Source organism: Oncorhynchus mykiss, chromosome 23, assembly GCF_057628025.1.
Source record: "Oncorhynchus mykiss isolate SJ-2025 chromosome 23, ASM5762802v1, whole genome shotgun sequence".
NCBI lineage: Eukaryota > Metazoa > Chordata > Actinopteri > Salmoniformes > Salmonidae > Oncorhynchus > Oncorhynchus mykiss.
In genome coordinates, this window is record NC_143044.1 from 63,026,849 (window position 1) to 63,048,086 (window position 21,238).

The window sequence follows — 21,238 nt, forward strand, 5'->3', positions numbered from 1 at the left end:
GTCTCTCTTCTGCCATGCTATGTTGTTGTCTTAGGTCTGTCTTTATGAAGTGTTGTGGTGTCTCTCTTCTGCCATGCTATGTTGTCTTAGGTCTGTCTTTATGTTGTGGTGTCTCTCTTCTGCCATGCTATGTTGTTGTCTTAGGTCTGTCTTTATGTTGTGGTGTCTCTCTTCTGCCTTGCTATGTTGTTGTCTTAGGTCTGTCTTTATGTCGTGTTGTGGTGTCTCTCTTCTGCCTTGCTGTGTTGTTGTCTTAGGTCTGTCTTTATGTTGTGGTGTCTCTCTTCTGCCATGCTATGTTGTCTTAGGTCTGTCTTTATGTTGTGGTGTCTCTCTTCTGCCATGCTATGTTGTTGTCTTCGGTCTGTCTTTATGTTGTGGTGTCTCTCTTCTGCCATGCTATGTTGTCTTAGGTCTGTCTTTATGTTGTGGTGTCTCTCTTCTGCCATGCTATGTTGTTGTCTTCGGTCTGTCTTTATGTTGTGGTGTCTCTCTTCTGCCATGCTATGTTGTTGTCTTAGGTCTGTCTTTATGTCGTGTTGTGGTGTCTCTCTTCTGCCTTGCTGTGTTGTTGTCTTAGGTCTGTCTTTATGTTGTGGTGTCTCTCTTCTGCCATGCTATGTTGTCTTAGGTCTGTCTTTATGTTGTGGTGTCTCTCTTCTGCCATGCTATGTTGTTGTCTTAGGTCTGTCTTTATGTTGTGGTGTCTCTCTTCTGCCATGCTAGGTTGTTGTCTTAGGTCTGTCTTTATGAAGTGTTGTGGTGTCTCTCTTGTTGGGATGTGTGTGTTGTCCTATAAAAGGCCTTTTGGTAGGCCGTCATTGAAAAATAAGAATTTGTTCTTAACTGACTTGCCTAGTTAAATAAAGGTTAAATATTTTTTCAAAATAAAAAAACTATGTAAACATTACAGTTTTGAAAACGGGAACGGGACAAGGTACATTAAGCCGCCTACACATTAAATTGTAATTCATTATTTAACTAAATATTTCCACCACCTTTTAAAAAGCTAAGTCTATTTTTACTTCTCAAACACAATCACAATCTATGCCCTGTTGATACCTCATATCTCAGCGATAATGCTTTGCATTACCCCTTGGAATAAAACACTAACATTTACTCAACTTGACATTGGCCCAACTTACCCCAAGGCAAACATTTACACTCTATTAGCCTACACAGCTACAAGGATGCACTTTCATACTAGATTTAGGACCTCATATTGAAGCTAATAGAGGCCCCAACTGATGTTTATAACAACGTTAAAATTATCTACTTTGGTTTAGATACAAGCATAATGAAATCTCTAACACAATAAAATCATTTGACTTGGTGAAAATCTGTTTGTTTTGGACCTAACTTGCTGGTCAGTTTTTCCATGTGGTTTCATCCTTCAGACTCCATGAACTGATGACCTCTTCCTACATATTTGGTCACATGATTCATTTTGTGTACGGTTTCCTAGAAACAAGGGTGGTTCAAACTTCACCCACTCTCCCCTATTGCTACTCTATTGGTTATGAATTAAAATGTCCCTTAACACATCAATAATTTAATAAATAATGTGTGAATTGTGATGAGGGCTCTCTCATTTCAGTGAGGTAAATACATGAGTCATCTAGATAAGTCATCTTTAAGAGGTACTGGAGTACAACATCACAGCTGATCATATTAACACCATATCAACACCAGAGATTGTTAACGTCTTACATTATATGTCTGTACCATTTACAGTAAACTGTGCCCAGAGCTTGTCTAAGTGAGGATGATTGAGATACGGACATTGGTACTCTATTCTCAGTGTGGTTCAGTCTCTAAGGTTAGGAAGTGTCAGGTGAGTTGACCTCTTGTCTGTAAGGATAGAATGTGTCAGGTCAGTTTTACCTCTTGTTTCAGGTGTCCAAAGCGTCCTCTCTCTCTCTCTCTCTGTGTCCCAGTCTGTCTCTGCGTTGGGTTAGGTAAGTATTCCAGTAGAGACAGAGGTCAGGGGTTGAGGTGGTCTATTCGTTGGTCACTCATTGGTTGGCTCCTCGGTTTTGGGGGTCAGTTTGAAAGTTTTTCAGCTCTTCTGTCAGATCATGGTTTCTATGCTGAGGTTTTTGGTGGTTTGTTAGCTGGTCTCTACACTGGTCAGTCTGCGACTCTCTTCGGGGTCCTGGTGAGGTAGCTGTATGGATGCCCATGGACAGCCTGAGTTCCTGTGGTTAGGGTCTCTCTCTCTGTGTCTCTGTGTTCTGGCTCCTCTCCATCTCCCGCATGTGGATATTATCACCCAGCAGACTTTCTATTGGCTTTCATCACTAAACAAGTCTCGCCCTCTCCCTCCCTAACACTCTCTCTCTGTAGACTGCCCCTCCCTGTTTCTCCCCTTCTCACCCTCAGTGCATTGTTAATTCAATCCAACCAGCCCCGTCGACAAAGCGCACACACACACACACACACACACACACACACACACACACACACTGCAACACTTTCCCAGTGTCTCCTGATGTGGTTGGCCCCCTGCTTGCTACCCGGCAGGGAGGAAGAGAGGTAGAGAAAGAGAGAGAGAGAGAGAGAGAGAGAACAAGACCAAGAAGGAGAGTTACAGCAGGGACTTATTTTAACATCACAGATGGAGTGTGTTTAAACACTTAAAACAGCCTTTTTATTGAACACTTTAGGGTCTCTGAGTGTCTGAAGGTTTAAGTACGGCTTCGTGGGATGAAAGCCATTTTGACCCGTGAAATACCACTAGTGAAGTGATCTGGACGTCATGTCTCCAACCCGACAACTCCAACCATGCTGTATGTTCTTCAACAACCGTCAAGGTGATGGAGTTGTGTTGCTCCTTGGGTAATAGTGAGAGAACGCAGCAGTGTTTTTTCACAGTACTTTCAATAGTAGACTACACGTCACCAGCAATTAACAACACCCATGGATAATACATTTACTGTTTTAATGTTTATAATCAATTAAACAAGATCAGTATCGTTATCATGCATTCAAATAATGAGATGGATTGTCAAAGCTCTGTGTAGTTAAACTACAGTGACTCTACAGTGGCAGAACAAAATAGTGTCTGGTGCCATCTAGTGGCCATAGATGGAATTTCCCTCCTTTATATTGCTCAATACCGGCCTGCAGCTCAGGGGTGTCAAACTCATTTCCCCCCTGGGCCGCATTCGGTCTTCACCAAGGTCAAATACAATTAGATTATTTTACCTCAAAATTAGTATGAAATGGTCCTTTTATCCTTTTATTTATTACAAGTAAAACTAAATGAAAAACTAAGTTCCTGCTCTTCAACCGATCGCTGCCTGCACCTGCCTGTACAACATCACTACTCTGGACGGCTCTGACTTTTATCTGCTGGTTTGATATCTATATCCTGGTTGTTTCTGTCATTGTTCTACAGTCAGATTGTCATTATTCACTATTCTAGAAGAGATACTAGAAAGAGCTTGTATCCCTTCCAATAAGGTTTTGTATCGGTTACAAAGAGTTTGTATCTTGGAAACCAAGTCCAATTCAGGTTCTTATTTAGATAGTTTGATGAACGGTAATGGTGTTGAATCTATCGTAATGCCCGTACAGATTCCTGTAATCTAAATGTACAAGACCGGGTAGAGGATATTGAACTGTGTGGAGGAGGGCTGACTCGTAGTTGAATTGCTTTAGTCAGGACTCCCGTGGTCTTAACAGGCCAGTGGACCGGATCGTGAGGCTCCACCTTGGACAGGACTCCAGCATGTCGCCAGCGGTCGTAACAGGCCAGTGGACCGGATCGTTAGGACCCACCTGGAACAGGACTCCAGCATGTCGCCAGCGGTCGTAACAGGCCAGTGGACCGGATCGTTAGGACCCACCTTGGACAGGACTCCAGCATGTCGCCAGCGGTCGTAACAGGCCAGTGGACCGGATCGTTAGGACCCACCTGGAACAGGACTCCAGCATGTCGCCAGCGGTCGTAACAGGCCAGTGGACCGGATCGTTAGGACCCACCTGGAACAGGACTCCAGCATGTCGCCAGCGGTCGTAACAGGCCAGTGGACCGGATCGTGAGGCTCCACCTGGAACAGGAGCTCATCCACACCAGTCAACACCCTGCGATGGTGTCTGATGATGTCATTGGTCTGTTCATCAGCGTCTGCTGTTTAAATCAACAAACGATCACAAAAGTGGATCAGACACCAACAGATCTACGGGGAAAGACCTTCACAACTAAAAAGCTGTTGAATCTGTCTTTTAAGAATTGTTTTAGGTTGATTGAACCTGAGGCAGTTGTTCTAGTTCAACAAAACCTTCTGGGTGACCTGCATATGGCTACAACCTGTCCAACAGCACTACCATATGGAGTATCTGAGGAAAGCTTCTCTACGCTGTACAAGTGGGAGATGGAATGAGGGGGATTCCCCCACACATTAGAACCTCCTATTACAGCTGTCAGTTTGTTCATGTCTATTGACCAATCCCGCTTCTTGTAGTAAGTATTATCATGTCGGCTCGGGTTCCTAGAGATGTGCCAGTGTTTGTGGTGTCAGCTGTGAGAGTGATGGGAGTGGTGGGGGAGGCCATACTGTTATTTGGGGACTCAGAATGGGCATTTTGTTAATTTCTTAAGGCTGTATTTTGACGTCCGGATGAAAAGCGATGAAGAATGACCCTTCATCACATTTTTCCTCCCAGTGAGGGGCACTGTATGTGTGTGAGTGTGTTGTGTATGAGGTGTGGTTTCTCCCCTCCAGTAGCCGAGCAGCTGGTCCCACTATCTGGAGGTGGAGAGGAGACAATAGGATGAGATATATCCACAGCAACATTAATAACAGGTGCTACAGGTATCAAAAATAACCTCTGGTCTCTAAGCCCTGTACGGTGAGTAGATGAAGCTTTACATGGTGTCTATTGAGGTTGGGGGGGGGTATACCAAGGGTCCCAGTTCAAAGTTAACATTTTCCAAAGAGTCCATGTTAAAGGAAAGACTACCATGGCTATCAGGAGGGCTAGGGACCGGCATCAGGGCCAGTTCAGAGATACTGGGCCGTCAGGACCTGGAGTGGTAAACTGACACTGGGCCTGGAGTGGTAAACTGATACTGGGCCTGGAGTGGTAAACTGATACTGGGCCTGGAGTGGTAAACTGATACTGGGCCTGGAGTGGTAAACTGATACTGGGCCTGGAGTGGTAAACTGACACTGGGCCTGGAGTGGTAAACTGATACTGGGCCATCAGGACCTGGAGTGGTAAACTGATACTGGGCCTGGAGTGGTAAACTGATACTGGACCTGGAGTGGTAAACTGATACTGGGCCTGGAGTGGTAAACTGATACTGGGCCTGGAGTGGTAAACTGATACTGGGCCGTCAGGACCTGGAGTGGTAAACTGATACTGGGCCATCAGGACCTGGAGTGGTAAACTGATACTGGGCCGTCAGGACCTGGAGTGGTAAACTGATACTGGGCCGTCAGGACCTGGAGTGGTAAACTGATACTGGGCCGTCAGGACCTGGAGTGGTAAACTGATACTGGGCTGTCAGGACCTGGAGTGGTAAACTGATACTGGGCCGTCAGGACCTGGAGTGGTAAACTGATACTGGGCCATCAGGACCTGGAGTGGTAAACTGATACTGGACCTGGAGTGGTAAACTGATACTGGACCATCAGGACATGGAGTGGTAAACAGACTGGGCAGTCTAGACCTGGAGTGGTAAACTGATACTGGGCCATCAGGACCTGGAGTGGTAAACTGATACTGGGCCTGGAGTGGTAAACTGATACTGGACAGTCAGGACCTGGAGTGGTAAACTGATACTGGACCGTCAGGACCTGGAGTGGTAAACTGATACTGGACCGTCAGGACCTGGAGTGGTAAACTGATACTGGGCCATCAGGACCTGGAGTGGTAAACTGATACTGGGCCATCAGGACCTGGAGTGGTAAACTGATACTGGACCATCAGGACCTGGAGTGGTAAACTGATACTGGGCCATCAGGACCTGGAGTGGTAAACTGATACTGGGCCTGGAGTGGTAAACTGATACTGGACCGTCAGGACCTGGAGTGGTAAACTGATACTGGGCCATCAGGACCTGGAGTGGTAAACTGATACTGGGCCTGGAGTGGTAAACTGATACTGGACAGTCAGGACCTGGAGTGGTAAACTGATACTGGACCGTCAGGACCTGGAGTGGTAAACTGATACTGGACCTGGAGTGGTAAACTGATACTGGACAGTCAGGACCTGGAGTGGTAAACTGATACTGGACCGTCAGGACCTGGAGTGGTAAACTGATACTGGACCTGGAGTGGTAAACTGATACTGGGCCGTCAGGACCTGGAGTGGTAAACTGATACTGGGCTGTCAGGACCTGGAGTGGTAAACTGATACTGGGCCTGGAGTGGTAAACTGAGACTGGGCCATCAGGACCTGGAGTGGTAAACTGATACTGGACCTGGAGTGATAAACTGATACTGGGCTGTCAGGACATGGAGTGGTAAACTGATACTGGACCTGGAGTGGTAAACTGATACTTGGCTGTCAGGACCTGGAGTGGTAAACTGATACTGGGCTGTCAGGACCTGGAGTGGTAAACTGATACTGGGCCTGGAGTGGTAAACTGAGACTGGGCCATCAGGACCTGGAGTGGTAAACTGATACTGGACCTGGAGTGATAAACTGATACTGGGCTGTCAGGACATGGAGTGATAAACTGATACTGGGCCGTCAGGACCTGGAGTGGTAAACTACTACTGGGCAGTCAGGACCTGGAGTGGTAAACTGATACTGGACCGTCAGGACCTGGAGTGGTAAACTGATACTGGACCTGGAGTGGTAAACTGATACTGGGCCGTCAGGACCTGGAGTGGTAAACTGATACTGGACCTGGAGTGGTAAACTGATACTGGGCCGTCAGGACCTGGAGTGGTAAACTGATACTGGGCCGTCAGGACCTGGAGTGGTAAACTGATACTGGGCTGTCAGGACCTGGAGTGGTAAACTGATACTGGGCTGTCAGGACCTGGAGTGGTAAACTGATACTGGGCCATCAGGACCTGGAGTGGTAAACTGATACTGGGCTGTCAGGACCTGGAGTGGTAAACTGATACTGGGCCATCAGGACCTGGAGTGGTAAACTGATACTGGACCATCAGGACCTGGAGTGGTAAACTGAGACTAGGCAGTCTAGAACTGGAGTGGTAAACTGATACTGGGCCATCAGGACCTGGAGTGGTAAACTGATACTGGACCATCAGGACCTGGAGTGGTAAACTGAGACTGGGCAGTCTAGAACTGGAGTGGTAAACTGATACTGGGCCATCAGGACCTGGAGTGGTAAACTGATACTGGGCCATCAGGACCTGGAGTGGTAAACTGATACTGGGCTGTCAGGACCTGGAGTGGTAAACTGATACTGGGCCATCAGGACCTGGAGTGGTAAACTGATACTGGGGCATCAGGACCTGGAGTGGTAAACTGATACTGGACCATCAGGACCTGGAGTGGTAAACTGAGACTGGGCAGTCTAGACCTGGAGTGGTAAACTGATACTGGGCCATCAGGACCTGGAGTGGTAAACTGATACTGGGGCATCAGGACCTGGAGTGGTAAACTGATACTGGGCCTGGAGTGGTAAACTGATACTGGACCTGGAGTGGTAAACTGATACTGGACCATCAGGGCCTGGAGTGGTAAACTGATACTGGGCCATCAGGACCTGGAGTGGTAAACTGATACTGGACCTGGAGTGGTAAACTGATACTGGACCGTCAGGACCTGGAGTGGTAAACTGATACTGGACCATCAGGACCTGGAGTGGTAAACTGATACTGGGCAGTCAGGACCTGGAGTGGTAAACTGATACTGGACCTGGAGTGGTAAACTGATACTGGACCATCAGGACCTGGAGTGGTAAACTGATACTGGACCTGGAGTGGTAAACTGATACTGGACCTGGAGTGGTAAACTGATACTGGACCATCAGGACCTGGAGTGGTAAACTGATACTGGACCTGGAGTGGTAAACTGATACTGGAGAGTCAGGACCTGGAGTGGTAAACTGATACTGGACCATCAGGACCTGGAGTGGTAAACTGATACTGGACCTGGAGTGGTAAACTGATACTGGACAGTCAGGACCTGGAGTGGTAAACTGATACTGGGCCGTCAGGACCTGAAGTGGTAAACTGATACTGGGCCATCAGGACTTGGAGTGGTAAACTGATACTGGGCCATCAGGACCTGGAGTGGTAAACTGATACTGGGCAGTCATGACCTGGAGTGGTAAACTGATACTGGGCAGTCATGACCTGGAGTGGTAAACTGATTAACTGGAGCACAAGGAAATCAAATCAAATCACATTTTATTTGTCACATGCGCCAAAGAGTATATATAGTACCGGTACAGAGTCAATGTGGAGGCAATATACAGGGTATTACGGTACAGAGTCAATGTGGAGGCTATATACAGGGTATTACGGTACAGAGTCAATGTGGAGGCTATATACAGGGGGTTACGGTACAGAGTCAATGTGGAGTCTATATACAGGGGGGTACCGGTACAGAGTCAATGTGGAGGCTATATACAGGGGATACCGGTACAGAGTCAATGTGGAGGCTATATACAGGGTATTACGGTACAGAGTCAATGTGGAGACTATATACAGGGTATTACGGTACAGAATCAATGTGGAGGCTATATACAGGGGGTACCGGTACAGAGTCAATGTGGAGGCTATATACAGGGGGTACCGGTACAGAGTCAATGTGGAGGCTATATACAGGGTGTTACGGTACAGAGTCAATGTGGAGACTATATACAGGGGGTACCGGTACAGAGTCAATGTGGAGGCTATATACAGGGGGTACCGGTACAGAGTCAATGTGGAGGCTATATACAGGGGGGGTACCGGTACAGAGTCAATGTGGAGGCTATATACAGGGTATTACGGTACAGAGTCAATGTGGAGACTATATACAGGGTATTACGGTACAGAATCAATGTGGAGGCTATATACAGGGGATACTGGTACAGAGTCAATGTGGAGGCTATATACAGTATATACAGGGTGTTACGGTACAGAGTCAATGTGGAGACTATATACAGGGTATTACGGTACAGAGTCAATGTGGAGACTATATACAGGGTATTACGGTACAGAATCAATGTGGAGGCTATATACAGGGGGTACCGGTACAGAGTCAATGTGGAGGCTATATACAGGGGGTACCGGTACAGAGTCAATGTGGAGGCTATATACAGGGTATTACGGTACAGAGTCAATGTGGAGGCTATATACAGGGTGTTACGGTACAGAGTCAATGTGGAGGCTATATACAGGGGGTACCGGTACAGAGTCAATGTGGAGGCTATATACAGTATATACAGGGTGTTACGGTACAGAGTCAATGTGGAGACTATATACAGGGTATTACGGTACAGAGTCAGTGTGGAGGCTATATACAGGGTATTACGGTACAGAGTCAATGTGGAGGCTATATACAGGGTATTACGGTACAGAGTCAATGTGGAGACTATATACAGGGGGTACCGGTACAGAGTCAATGTGGAGGCTATATACAGGGGGTACCGGTACAGAGTCAATGTGGAGGCTATATACAGGGGGTATCGGTACAGAGTCAATGTGGAGGCTATATACAGGGGGTACCGGTACAGAGTCAATGTGGAGGCTATATACAGGGTATACCGGTACAGAGTCAATGTGGAGGCTATATACAGGGGGTACCGGTACAGAGTCAATGTGGAGGCTATATACAGGGGGTACCGGTACAGAGTCAATGTGGAGGCTATATACAGGGTATACCGGTACAGAGTCAATGTGGAGGCTATATACAGGGTACCGGTACAGAGTCAATGTGGAGGTTATATACAGGGGGTACTGGTACAGAGTCAATGTGGAGGCTATATACAGGGGGTACTGGTACAGAGTCAATGTGGAGGCTATATACAGGGGGTACTGGTACAGAGTCAATGTGGAGGCTATATACAGGGGGTACCGGTACAGAGTCAATGTGGAGGCTATATACAGGGGGTACCGGTACAGAGTCAATGTGGAGGCTATATACAGGGTACCGGTACAGAGTCAATGTGGAGGTTATATACAGGGGGTACTGGTACAGAGTCAATGTGGAGGCTATATACAGGGGGTACTGGTACAGAGTCAATGTGGAGGCTATATACAGGGGGTACCGGTACAGAGTCCATGTGGAGGCTATATACAGGGTGTTACGGTACAGAGTCAATGTGGAGGCTATATACAGGTGGGTACCGGTACAGAGTCAATGTGGAGGCTATATACAGGGGGTACCGGTACAGAGTCAATGTGGAGGCTATATACAGGGGGTACCGGTACAGAGTCAATGTGGAGGCTATATACAGGGGGTACCGGTACAGAGTCAATGTGGAGGCTATATACAGGGGGTACCGGTACAGAGTCAATGTGGAGGCTGTATACAGGGGGTACCGGTACAGAGTCAACGTGGAGGCTATATACAGGGGGTACCGGTACAGAGTCAACGTGGAGGCTATATACAGGGGGTACCGGTACAGAGTCAATGTGGAGGCTATATACAGGGTATTACGGTACAGAGTCAATGTGGAGGCTACATACAGGGTGTTACTGTACAGAGTCAATGTGGAGGCTATATACAGGGTATTACGGTACAGAGTCAATGTGGAGACTATATACAGGGGGTACCGGTACAGAGTCAATGTGGAGGCTATATACAGGGGGTACCGGTACAGAGTCAATGTGGAGGCTATATACAGGGGGTACCGGTACAGAGTCAATGTGGAGGCTATATACAGGGGGTACCGGTACAGAGTCAATGTGGAGGCTATATACAGGGTGTTACGGTACAGAGTCAATGTGGAGGCTATATACAGGGGGTACCGGTACAGAGTCAATGTGGAGGCTATATACAGGGGGTACTGGTACAGAGTCAATGTGGATGCTATATACAGGGGGTACCGGTACAGAGTCAATGTGGAGGCTATATACAGGGGGTACCGGTACAGAGTCAATGTGGAGGCTATATACAGGGGGTACCGGTACAGAGTCAATGTGGAGGCTATATACAGGGGGTACCGGTACAGAGTCAATGTGGAGACTATATACAGGGGGTACCGGTACAGAGTCAATGTGGAGGCTATATACAGGGGGTACCGGTACAGAGTCAATGTGGAGGCTATATACAGGGGGTACCGGTACAGAGTCAATGTGGAGACTATATACAGGGGGTACCGGTACAGAGTCAATGTGGAGGCTATATACAGGGGGTACCGGTACAGAGTCAATGTGGAGACTATATACAGGGTGTTACGGTACAGAGTCAATGTGGAGGCTATATACAGGTGGGTACCGGTACAGAGTCAATGTGGAGGCTATATACAGGGGGTACCGGTACAGAGTCAATGTGGAGGCTATATACAGGGGGTACCGGTACAGAGTCAATGTGGAGGCTATATACAGGGGGTACCGGTACAGAGTCAATGTGGAGGCTATATACAGTGGGTACCGGTACAGAGTCAATGTGGAGACTATATACAGGGTATACCGGTACAGAGTCAATGTGGAGGCTATATACAGGGGGTACCGGTACAGAGTCAATGTGGAGGCTATATACAGGGGGTACCGGTACAGAGTCAATGTGGAGGCTATATACAGGGTATACCGGTACAGAGTCAATGTGGAGGCTATATACAGGGTACCGGTACAGAGTCAATGTGGAGGTTATATACAGGGGGTACTGGTACAGAGTCAATGTGGAGGCTATATACAGGGGGTACTGGTACAGAGTCAATGTGGAGGCTATATACAGGGGGTACTGGTACAGAGTCAATGTGGAGGCTATATACAGGGGGTACCGGTACAGAGTCAATGTGGAGGCTATATACAGGGGGTACCGGTACAGAGTCAATGTGGAGGCTATATACAGGGTACCGGTACAGAGTCAATGTGGAGGTTATATACAGGGGGTACTGGTACAGAGTCAATGTGGAGGCTATATACAGGGGGTACTGGTACAGAGTCAATGTGGAGGCTATATACAGGGGGTACCGGTACAGAGTCCATGTGGAGGCTATATACAGGGTGTTACGGTACAGAGTCAATGTGGAGGCTATATACAGGTGGGTACCGGTACAGAGTCAATGTGGAGGCTATATACAGGGGGTACCGGTACAGAGTCAATGTGGAGGCTATATACAGGGGGTACCGGTACAGAGTCAATGTGGAGGCTATATACAGGGGGTACCGGTACAGAGTCAATGTGGAGGCTATATACAGGGGGTACCGGTACAGAGTCAATGTGGAGGCTGTATACAGGGGGTACCGGTACAGAGTCAACGTGGAGGCTATATACAGGGGGTACCGGTACAGAGTCAACGTGGAGGCTATATACAGGGGGTACCGGTACAGAGTCAATGTGGAGGCTATATACAGGGTATTACGGTACAGAGTCAATGTGGAGGCTACATACAGGGTGTTACTGTACAGAGTCAATGTGGAGGCTATATACAGGGTATTACGGTACAGAGTCAATGTGGAGACTATATACAGGGGGTACCGGTACAGAGTCAATGTGGAGGCTATATACAGGGGGTACCGGTACAGAGTCAATGTGGAGGCTATATACAGGGGGTACCGGTACAGAGTCAATGTGGAGGCTATATACAGGGGGTACCGGTACAGAGTCAATGTGGAGGCTATATACAGGGTGTTACGGTACAGAGTCAATGTGGAGGCTATATACAGGGGGTACCGGTACAGAGTCAATGTGGAGGCTATATACAGGGGGTACTGGTACAGAGTCAATGTGGATGCTATATACAGGGGGTACCGGTACAGAGTCAATGTGGAGGCTATATACAGGGGGTACCGGTACAGAGTCAATGTGGAGGCTATATACAGGGGGTACCGGTACAGAGTCAATGTGGAGGCTATATACAGGGGGTACCGGTACAGAGTCAATGTGGAGGCTATATACAGGGGGTACCGGTACAGAGTCAATGTGGAGGCTATATACAGGGGGTACCGGTACAGAGTCAATGTGGAGACTATATACAGGGGGTACCGGTACAGAGTCAATGTGGAGGCTATATACAGGGGGTACCGGTACAGAGTCAATGTGGAGACTATATACAGGGGGTACCGGTACAGAGTCAATGTGGAGACTATATACAGGGGGTACCGGTACAGAGTTGTCGTGTCTTTACTATCAATAAATTGAAGACTTAGTTTTATCAAAGATTCTCTGTAATTAGGTTCTCAATTGAACTGATTAATCATGTAACTGTAATTAACTAGGAAGTCGGGACACCAAGGAAAGTATTCAGATTACAAAGTTATAATTTCCCAATATAACCTTTCAGATATTTTATATCTGATCAATAGTCTTCGAATTAATGAATTATTTACTTTACCTCACGTTAGTCTCATTCCAAACGTCGTAAATTGTTGGTTATCTGCACGAACCCAGTCTTCACTATGAGTCATCCATACATCAATTGTCTTAAATCATTTATTTATTACTAAGTAATTCACAGAAATGCATAAACAAACAGTAAATATGGTTACATGAAATGATAGAATGTTCCCTAGTGGGCTGAACCGGCATGGTGGCTTGTTAGACAGAGGGGCAATGGGGGGTTGACTAAGAAGTCCCTACAGAGTTAATTATAACAATTAAGATGCTAATCCCTTACACATGAACTCTCACTCATTCGGGAACAATTGCAATCAATATATATATTTACGCTCAGTGTGTCGTCTTGATCGCTGGTGAAAAGTCTTTTGTAGAGTTGTCCGTCTCTCTCTCTCTCTCTCTCTCTCTCTCTGTCTTGGTTAGAGGGGATAGTTCAAAGTGACATTCGTTACTGATGGATGTTTCGGCGGTTGTCGTTCTTCACGTTCAATGATACCGAATTCCTAGCTGCAGACTAGTAATCAATATCAAAGACTTGTTCTCATTCTGTCGGTATCGATAGTCTAAGAGTTTAACCACGTGGTATGGTTAAAAGATTCAGCAATGGTCTACAACCTTTGTCCTGCCCTAATGGAGAAGAACATGGTCTGGTGATAATTTCTCAAAGTTGGGTTTTATTCGGAATGGCAGAAAAGGGGCTGTCCCAGGAGGCCTGACCCTAACTGGGCTCAGGGGCGGTCCTCTGATTTAGTTCAAATCAAAAGGGAATTGTGTTTTTCTTCATTAAACAGTCCACAATTATATTACACAATTATACAAACAGTATCATACTCACTCATTCATCTTATACAACAATTAGCTGTAAACCTCAGATCTGAGGCTATTGTATAAACAGCATTATGGTAATGTAGCCACACCGTCTCCCATTAGCTTCCCCAAGTTGTGACAAACGCACCAGTTCGTAGCTGGATTCTTCACCCATCTTTTACACTTTCGCCTGTCAGGAAGTACAAGATACAATTGCAGAGGGAGGAGTTTAGTCCCAGGGTCCTTAGCATATTGATGAGCTTTGAGGGCACTATGGTGTTGAACGCTGAGCTGTAGTCAATAAACAGCACTCTCAAAGAGGTGATCCATTTGTCCAGATGGGAAAGGGCAGTGTGGATTGCAATAGAGATTGTATCATCTGTGGATCTGTTAGGGCGGTATGCAAATTGGAGTGGGTCTAGGGGTTTCTGGGATGAGGTTGTTGATGTGAGCCATGACCAGCCTTTCAAAGCATTTCATGGCTACAGACGTGAGTGCTACAGGTCGGTAGTCATTTAGGTAGGTTAGCTTTGCGTTCTTGGGCACAGGGATTATGGGTGGTCTGCTTGAAACATGTTGGTATTACAGACTCAGACAGAGAGAGGTTGAAAATGTCAGTGAAGTCACTGCTAAGAAGCTAGTGTCAAGGCTGGATTTAGAGTCAACATACTTACTGGGACTATCTAGTACCAAGGCTGGATCTGGAGTCAACATACTTACTGGGACTATCTAGTACCAAGGCTGGATTTAGAGTCAACATACAGTGCCTTGCGAAAGTATTCGGCCCCCTTGAACTTTGCGACCTTTTGCCACATTTCAGGCTTCAAACATAAAGATATAAAACTGTATTTTTTTGTGAAGAATCAACAACAAGTGGGACACAATCATGAAGTGGAACGACATTTATTGGATATTTCAAACTTTTTTAACAAATCAAAAACTGAAAAATTGGGCGTGCAAAATTATTCAGCCCCCTTAAGTTAATACTTTGTAGCGCCACCTTTTGCTGCGATTACAGCTGTAAGTCGCTTGGGGTATGTCTCTATCAGTTTTGCACATCGAGAGACTGACATTTTTTCCCATTCCTCCTTGCAAAACAGCTCGAGCTCAGTGAGGTTGGATGGAGAGCATTTGTGAACAGCAGTTTTCAGTTCTTTCCACAGATTCTCGATTGGATTCAGGTCTGGACTTTGACTTGGCCATTCTAACACCTGGATATGTTTATTTTTGAACCATTGTAGATTTTGCTTTATGTTTTGGATCATTGTCTTGTTGGAAGACAAATCTCCGTCCCAGTCTCAGGTCTTTTGCAGACTCCATCAGGTTTTCTTCCAGAATGGTCCTGTATTTGGCTCCATCCATCTTCCCATCAATTTTAACCATCTTCCCTGTCCCTGCTGAAGAAAAGCAGGCCCAAACCATGATGCTGCCACCACCATGTTTGACAGTGGGGATGGTGTGTTCAGCTGTGTTGCTTTTACGCCAAACATAACGTTTTGCATTGTTGCCAAAAAGTTCAATTTTGGTTTCATCTGACCAGAGCACCTTCTTCCACATGTTTGGTGTGTCTCCCAGGTGGCTTGTGGCAAACTTTAAACAACACTTTTTATGGATATCTTTAAGAAATGGCTTTCTTCTTGCCACTCTTCCATAAAGGCCAGATTTGTGCAATATACGACTGATTGTTGTCCTATGGACAGAGTCTCCCACCTCAGCTGTAAATCTCTGCAGTTCATCCAGAGTGATCATGGGCCTCTTGGCTGCATCTCTGATCAGTCTTCTCCTTGTATGAGCTGAAATTTTAGAGGGACGGCCAGGTCTTGGTAGATTTGCAGTGGTCTGATACTCCTTCCATTTCATCATTATCGCTTGCACAGTGCTCCTTGGGATGTTTAAAGCTTGGGAAATCTTTGGATACCCAAATCCGGCTTTAAACTTCTTCACAACAGTATCTCGGACCTGCCTGGCGTGTTCCTTGTTCTTCATGATGCTCTCTGCGCTTTTAACGTACCTCTGAGACTATCACAGTGCAGGTGCATTTATACGGAGACTTGATTACACACAGGTGGATTGTATTTATCATCATTAGTCATTTAGGTCAACATTGGATCATTCAGAGATCCTCACTGAACTTCTGGAGAGAGTTTGCTGCACTGAAAGTAAAGGGGCTGAATAATTTTGCACGCCCAATTTTTCAGTTTTTGATTTGTTAAAAAAGTTTGAAATATCCAATAAATGTCGTTCCACTTCATGATTGTGTCCCACTTATTGTTGATTCTTCACAAAAAAATACAGTTTTATATCTTTATGTTTGAAGCCTGAAATGTGGCAAAAGGTCGCAAAGTTCAAGGGGGCCGAATACTTTCGCAAGGCACTGTACTTACTGGGACTATCTAGTGTCAAGGCTGGATTTAGAGTCAACATACTTACCGGGACTATCTAGTATTAAGGCTGGATTTAGAGTCAACATACTTACTGGGACTAGCTAGTACCAAGGCTGGATCTGGAGTCAACATACTTACTGGGACTATCTAGTACCAAGGCTGGATTTAGAGTCAACATACAGTGCCTTGCGAAAGTATTCGGCCCCCTTGAACTTTGCGACCTTTTGCCACATTTCAGGCTTCAAACATAAAGATATAAAACTGTATTTTTTTGTGAAGAATCAACAACAAGTGGGACACAATCATGAAGTGGAACGACATTTATTGGATATTTCAAACTTTTTTAACAAATCAAAAACTGAAAAATTGGGCGTGCAAAATTATTCAGCCCCCTTAAGTTAATACTTTGTAGCGCCACCTTTTGCTGCGATTACAGCTGTAAGTCGCTTGGGGTATGTCTCTATCAGTTTTGCACATCGAGAGACTGACATTTTTTCCCATTCCTCCTTGCAAAACAGCTCGAGCTCAGTGAGGTTGGATGGAGAGCATTTGTGAACAGCAGTTTTCAGTTCTTTCCACAGATTCTCGATTGGATTCAGGTCTGGACTTTGACTTGGCCATTCTAACACCTGGATATGTTTATTTTTGAACCATTGTAGATTTTGCTTTATGTTTTGGATCATTGTCTTGTTGGAAGACAAATCTCCGTCCCAGTCTCAGGTCTTTTGCAGACTCCATCAGGTTTTCTTCCAGAATGGTCCTGTATTTGGCTCCATCCATCTTCCCATCAATTTTAACCATCTTCCCTGTCCCTGCTGAAGAAAAGCAGGCCCAAACCATGATGCTGCCACCACCATGTTTGACAGTGGGGATGGTGTGTTCAGCTGTGTTGCTTTTACGCCAAACATAACGTTTTGCATTGTTGCCAAAAAGTTCAATTTTGGTTTCATCTGACCAGAGCACCTTCTTCCACATGTTTGGTGTGTCTCCCAGGTGGCTTGTGGCAAACTTTAAACAACACTTTTTATGGATATCTTTAAGAAATGGCTTTCTTCTTGCCACTCTTCCATAAAGGCCAGATTTGTGCAATATACGACTGATTGTTGTCCTATGGACAGAGTCTCCCACCTCAGCTGTAGATCTCTGCAGTTCATCCAGAGTGATCATGGGCCTCTTGGCTGCATCTCTGATCAGTCTTCTCCTTGTATGAGCTGAAATTTTAGAGGGACGGCCAGGTCTTGGTAGATTTGCAGTGGTCTGATACTCCTTCCATTTCATCATTATCGCTTGCACAGTGCTCCTTGGGATGTTTAAAGCTTGGGAAATCTTTGGATACCCAAATCCGGCTTTAAACTTCTTCACAACAGTATCTCGGACCTGCCTGGCGTGTTCCTTGTTCTTCATGATGCTCTCTGCGCTTTTAACGGACCTCTGAGACTATCACAGTGCAGGTGCATTTATACGGAGACTTGATTACACACAGGTGGATTGTATTTATCATCATTAGTCATTTAGGTCAACATTGGATCATTCAGAGATCCTCACTGAACTTCTGGAGAGAGTTTGCTGCACTGAAAGTAAAGGGGCTGAATAATTTTGCACGCCCAATTTTTCAGTTTTTGATTTGTTAAAAAAGTTTGAAATATCCAATAAATGTCGTTCCACTTCATGATTGTGTCCCACTTATTGTTGATTCTTCACAAAAAAATACAGTTTTATATCTTTATGTTTGAAGCAAAAGGTCGCAAAGTTCAAGGGGGCCAAATACTTTCGCAAGGCACTGTACTTACTGGGACTATCTAGTGTCAAGGCTGGATTTAGAGTCAACATACTTACCGGGACTATCTAGTATTAAGGCTGGATTTAGAGTCAACATACTTACTGGGACTAGCTAGTGTCAAGGCTGGATTTGGAGTCAACATACTTACTGGGACTATCTAGAATCAAGGCTGGATTTAGAGTCAACGTACTAGGTTAGGGTTAGAGTTTTTTTTTTTTTTTTTTTATTTTACCTTTATTTAACCAGGCAAGTCAGTTAAGAACAAATTCTTATTTTCAATGACGGCCTGGGAACAGTGGGTTAACTGCCTGTTCAGGGGCAGAACGACAGATTTGTACCTTGTCAGCTCGGGGGTTTGAACTCACAACCTTCCGGTTACTAGTCCAACGCTCTAACCACTAGGCTACCCTAGTGAGGGTTAGATTTGAGGGTTAGAGTTGAGGGTTAGAGTTGAGGGTTAGGGTTGAGGGTTAGGGTTGAGGGTTATAGTTGAGGGTTATAGTTGAGGGTTAGGGTTGAGGGTTAGGGTTGAGAGTTAGGTTTGAGGGTTAGGGTTTTGGTTAGGGGTTAGGGGTTAGGGTTGAGGTTAGGGTTGAGGTTAGGGTTAAGGTTAGGAATCAGGGTTACGGTTTGGGGTTATGGTTTGGGGTTAGGATTGAGGGTTAGGGTTATAGTTTGGGTTGAGGGTTATTGTTAAGGGTTAGAGTATGGTTTAGGGTTAGTGTTGAGGTTAGGATTAGGGTTGAGGTTAGGATTAGGGTAGAGGTTTGGGGTTGGAATTAGGAAAATTCTTGTCCCTATTCCAGATACACATTTTATCACTCACACAAACTGGTGAGGCAATGAGGATGATTAATGTTTAATATTAATGAGACTAACATCACATCTGATCAATCTTGAGTCGAAAACATCCATCTTCTGGATTCCATGTCACTTGATATCACTCTCCACATAACCCAGAGTGATATAACTCTCCACATAACCCAGAGTGATATCACTCTCCACATAACCCAGAGTGATATCACTCTCCACATAACCCAGAGTGATATCACTCTCCACATAACCCAGAGTGATATCACTCTCCACATAACCCAGAGTGATATCACTCTCCACATAACCCAGAGTGATATCACTCTCTACATAACCCAGGGTGATATCACTCTCTACATAACCCAGAGTGATATCACTCTCCACATAACCCAGAGTGATATCACTCTCCACATAACCCAGAGTGATATCACTCTCCACATAACCCAGAGTGATATCACTCTCCACATAACCCAGAGTGATATCACTCTCCACGTAACCCAGAGTGATATCACTCTCCACGTAACCCAGAGTGATATCACTCTCCACGTAACCCAGAGTGATATCACTCTCCACGTAACCCAGAGTGATATCACTCTCCACGTAACCCAGGGTGATATCACTCTCCACGTAACCCAGGGTGATATCACCTTTCACGTAATCCAGAGTGATATCACTCACCACGTGATCCAGAGTGATACCACTCTTCACATAATCCAGTTAGGGTTTTTTGTTTACATTCTGAAGAGAGAACTGATCTGAGATCAGCTCGGTCCGGTACCAGAGGACCAACTGTCAAGAGGGACATTTACAGAAATATTGGTAACACTTGATTGGATTTCATAACCAACACATTCATGGGTTATGGGTAATTAATGTGTTAAAACGTCTACATAGGTACCCTTGAAATAAAATATTCCAGAAATATGAGTCATGTAAAACCGGTAACGGTTGTAGCTTTAATACATCCAATCAGTGAGTGGAAAACATTTAAATATGATAGAAAAATAAACCAATGAGACATTTGGGGCTCAATTCAATCCGTAGTGCTTAAGACCTGCGCTAGAGCGCAATATAAATTTAAAGACAATGTTCCCGCGTTCACGGAGACGCTATTCATGGTAAGTACTGCATAACACTTAGTGTGTTGAGAAATCTGTTATAAATGTATTGTAATGGTAACTGCCTTAATCATGACTTAATCATGAGAATACATAATCTCTAGCAGTGCTTCCTGGGAATGGCAGTCAATGACGAACATAATCCAATAGAGCTACAAGAAGATGTTTCTTGGTTTGACAGATTCATTTTTTTTTTAGCATGTCTTGTTTTTTGTTTTGTTTACATATTTGACACGTTATTCCCAGCTTGCGATGGAGTTGGGAGACGCACAGCGATGAGATCCAGTTGATTCGTAGCTAATGGTATGTTCATAGAGGACAAGGCATTTGTGAGTTCACTTGATGGAGTTGGAGACGCACACCGATGAGATCCAGTTGATACGTAGCTAATGGTATGTTCATAGAGGACAAGGCATTTGTGAGTTCACTTGAATGTCTATCAACAACAACAACAAAAAGTCCAAGAGGCCTTGATCCTAATTTTTTGTACTGCTGGGGACAGAATGAAATGTCAGGATAGGAAATCAACTCCTTTCACGTCAGACCTACTTGTCTGTCTGTCGAGTGGTGGATCCTTGAGACGGACAAGACTACATTAATGTACAAATGATCTGGTCCCCTCTCCTCTCTCTCCCTAAAACATTACATTAATGTACAAATGATCTGGTCCTCTCTCCTCTCTCTCCCTAAAACATTACATTCATGTACAAATGATCTGGTCCTCTCTCCTCTCTCTCCCTAAAACATTACATTAATGTACAAATGATCTGGTCCTCTCTCCTCTCTCTCCCTAAAACATTACATTAATGTACAAATGATCTGGTCCTCTCTCCTCTCTCTCCCTAAAACATTACATTAATGTACAAATGATCTGGTCCTCTCTCCTCTCTCCCAAGGCTAAAACATTACATTAA

The 21,238-nt window shown here is 45.3% G+C and overlaps 1 protein-coding gene across 2 annotated transcripts in view; it reads right to left on the reverse strand.

The window, feature by feature from the left end:
* Window positions 1-2,531, reverse strand: part of grem2b (gremlin 2, DAN family BMP antagonist b) — a 37,882-nt gene extending 35,351 nt beyond the window's left edge. For both annotated transcript variants that reach the window (XR_016491235.1, XM_036989220.2), the window contains exon 1: window positions 1,885-2,531. The gene's annotated coding sequence lies outside the window, so the exon portion shown is untranslated. The remainder of the gene's footprint in view (window positions 1-1,884) is intronic.
* Between the last annotated feature and the right edge of the window lie 18,707 nt (window positions 2,532-21,238).